The following is a 4,050-nucleotide window of genomic DNA, read 5'->3' as shown; positions in this document are numbered from 1 at the left end:
ATACTAATGATGATGATATCAGAATAAACGTACAGAAGCTCGAGCGGGGAGAATAGTATTTTTGTTTTTCCATTTTAAATAGGTTGGTCTGTATTCGTTATTTCATTTAACTTTAGTTTATTTCCATTTCTGTAACAAGCATCTCCTCTCTGGCGTTCAGAGAGGAGATGCTTGGAGTCTCACTTAGATACCGTAGTGCATATACTTGTAATTGTCATGCTCTCGTTAATTGAATCATTTTACACATATATCGCTCATAAAAATTAAGATAAATATAATGTTTGATAATGCATGCCTGGTGTTGACCCTCCCTCTGCCACACACCTTTCAGGGTACCATATAGTTGTAGAAAGAAAGTTACGCTTCTCGGAAGAAATGAAATAAAGTTATGAGAAACAAGCTTTGCAAAATATCAGCGCGGGAATCGGATGGTAAAATAAGTATTGGGAGAGAGCGGAATAGTTCGAAGGCACTGGAGAAGCCGTCTCGGGATTTATGAGCCGCGGTCATTCTTTGAATTGATTCGTCGCCACCGTCTTCTAAAGGCAGTCTTGTCTTTGCAGCCATTGGTCTCTCTCTCCATTGCCGCTCTCTTCAGTTCTTTGCAGGTTGTTACGCTCGTAATACTTTTTATATCGTCTATAAATTTCTTTCTTGGCCTTACTCTTCCTTTCGTTCCTATTATTTTCCCATCCATTGTATTTTCCAGGAAGTTTTAATGCCTGAGAACATGCCCGACAAATTTAATTTTCCTTTTCTCTTTTATTGAATTCCTTTCCTCTTTAATTTCTCTCAATACTGCTTTAATTATCCATCCATGTTGCTCTTGCTATTCTTCTCCAAATCCACTTTTTTTATTGCTCCCAACCGAGTCTTTTCCCTCTTTGCCAACGCCCAAGTTTCGCTCCCATCAAATAATATACTCCAAATGAGCGTTTTTGCAAAGGATTTTCTAATTTCAATTTCATGTGTTTGTTTCACTAAATATTTCTTTTTTCTCCCCTGCGGCTTCTTTTCACTGCATATGTCGGTTGCCTCTACACTCCCAAGGTAGCGAAACTCCTCGGCGTCTTCTCCTCCTCGAATTGATTATGAAGGCGTATTGAGGTTCCCAGAAACTGTGACGCTTGTTTTATGAATCATTCACCTTTGGAAAATCATCTTCTCCGTCAATTGAGCAAACATTTGGAGCGCGTCGTCAATTAGTAAGCACTGGTTCTCTGGATGACACGAGGTGATCACTGTTGATTTTCTGGGGATTCAAGGTGGGAGAGAAAATGAGCTGGATCCTCCCGGTCACACGCATACCAACCCGTGTCGAATCCCTGGAGGGGGTTAGTGTCCCTTCGGGAAGGGGGGAGGGGGGTGGCGTCCCCGTCCCGAGGATGAGTCGAAGCTTCCTCACCTCGGAATGAATTGGTCCGCGGCTGAATGAAGGGGGAATGAATGGGTTTCCCCCCCCCCCAACACACACTCCTGCCTCGTCCACTTCCACCCCCTCGGGGCCTCCCTTTTCATTTATTCATTCGGGATTGGGGGCACGCGGAGGCGCGGGGAGGAGGGATGATGGAGGACCTCCGCCTATCCGGTTCCCCTCTCTCGCGCTCTCCCCATGGGAACGGGAGAGAACGCGCGCCGCAGGAAGTCCCCAGCCCACACGGGAGCACCAGGACGAAAAGGCACCGAAACAAACGGAAAAAAATACAGGACTGAATTAAGGGAGATTGGATGTGACGGACCACCGACGGCCATTGCGTTCCTCCGTTGGCACCTGTCCACAGGGTGTGAGAAAGAGAGAGGGGTGGGTACCGATTGGGGGACAGGCCTCCCCCCGGCGATATTTTATAAGATTCGGACGATGACCGTGAGGTGGCGAGGCGGTCCCGGCGAGCATGTTTGACCCTTCGAACTCTGACTTTGAATCGACTTCATCCCTCGAATTCGAATGGTTAATGCTTACTACGTGTAATTTTTTCGAAAAATGAATTTCATGAAAAAAATGTGGTTAGGAGCAATGCTTCGTGGTTATGTTCCATGCCAACATGAACTGTTGGGTACTCCGTATTGTCCAGACCTCAATTTATTACAGACCGACTGTGGTTTTGACGAATGATTGCAATTATTAGGGTGCAACCCCTGTAAGCATATCTCCAAACACACGTGTGTAGATATGCTTCCTCTGCACCGGTGGACAATAATTGGGAGCTAAGTTGAATATTCCCTTTTGAACAGTAGAAGTTCATTTCATTGTTTCCAGTTGGAATTTTCCTCGGTTTCGTGGAGCGCGACGGGTGGGTCCAGCTACACACCTCTCGGGAGGCTGGATCTCGACGGATCACTGTGCGAGATTATTTTAATATAGTTGATTTTACGGTTAATAAATGTGCCTCGTGATGTGCTCTCTGAAACCTACCCATTTGCCCCCCCAGATGGACAAAATCGAGAGTATGACGGGTGCCCCAGATGGAACCTCAGTTAAGGACGCTAATTCATGCTTCCGATCATATATACTAGGCTTACGCTTTTTTCTGGGAAGGAAACTAATTTTATTGGTCACCCGTGGAGATTACCTTTGCGTTTTATCAACAGCATTACCAATCCAGAGATTGTGGTAGCCAAAGCTCCCATCGGTTATCCCGTGTGTCGTGGATTGCAATCCGCGTATTATTTCCGGATAAATGTGTTTCATTGTAAAAAGTTCACGTCCTGCGCGCAAATACTCATAATTTACGCTCAATTACAACTACCTCCGATAAACAGTGTCAGACGAGACTTGAGTGTTCTTGTATCATTTTAAAAGTAAATCAAATTAAACTATCGTAGCAATCTCCTTTAAATATTCTGTTGATTCATGATGCGTTTCCACTCTCCGATACTGAAATGTGCTCAGGCGTTTAGAAATTTACTGTAAACCTTTTTCATGGAAAACCTCGAAAAATTACTCCCTACTGTAAAATTAAAAAAAACAGTGGATGCCGCTTATAACAGACTAAAGTGTCAAAAAGAAAAAAGCATATAAAACTGAGTTATCGTTGAAAACTCCTAGTTTTATCTCGCAAGAAAAAATATTAGGATATCATAATGTTGCAATTTCGATTCCGGGATAATATAGAACCGCCTTCTGGCTCCGAAACATTCACCGTCCATGACTTTCACGACATTCTGCTCTCTAAATCTTTTATGGACCCATTGCAAATGAACTATTGGGTGTGTGCATATGAAAAAATATACATACATATAGTATACGAGATATGTACAAAAAGTATCGCGAATTTTGAATTTTGGCGGGTTAGGTATCTTTGATTTTCGATTTTTTGTGGCGTTAGTCAGTACTTATGTCTCTCACGTATGCCGAAAGGTTCGGCCATTTTGAATGTTCAGTTAATTGTTAACAACTGTTTTCCTTGGACGTGCTTTGGCTTGTCTTCGATTTTTGCCTGTTCCAAAAAATGGATCAAAGAATCAGTATAAAATTTTGTGTGAAAAACGTAATTGAGTTGGCGGACGCATTTCGAATGTTGACTGTGGCATATGGAGAAGCTACTTTGGGCCGAAGCCTTGTTTATCGGTGGCACAAAATGTTCTCAGAGGGCCGAGAAGATGCGAACGACGACGAACACGTCAACAACAGACGAAGACATTGATGAAGTCAAGAAAATAGTATTGACCAAACGTGGAATCACCGTTAGAGAATTTGCTGAGGACCTAAATATATCGATTGGCTCATGCCATTCGATTTTTACCAATGATTTGGGCATGACACGGGCCGCCGCGAAATTCGTACCAAAATTGGTCAATATCGACCAAAATCAGCCACGCATCAACATTGTTAATGAGGTGTTGGACTCTATCCGCGACGGCCCACATTTGCTCCAGAGGGCCATAACTGGTGACGAATCATGAATTTATGGTTATGACGTGGAAAATAAGGCTCATTTATCCCAATGGAAGTGTAACACGAGCCAAGACCGAAAGAAGTTCGGTCGAATAGGAAAGTTTTGCTTACAGTTTTCTTCGATTTCAGGGCATCAAAGAAAACAACCTAGGTGC

Source organism: Hetaerina americana, unplaced genomic scaffold (genome assembly GCF_022747635.1).
Source record: "Hetaerina americana unplaced genomic scaffold, ioHetAmer1.1.p SCAF_67, whole genome shotgun sequence".
Taxonomy (NCBI): Eukaryota; Metazoa; Arthropoda; class Insecta; order Odonata; family Calopterygidae; genus Hetaerina; species Hetaerina americana.
Note: the sequence above shows the minus strand (reverse complement) of the source record.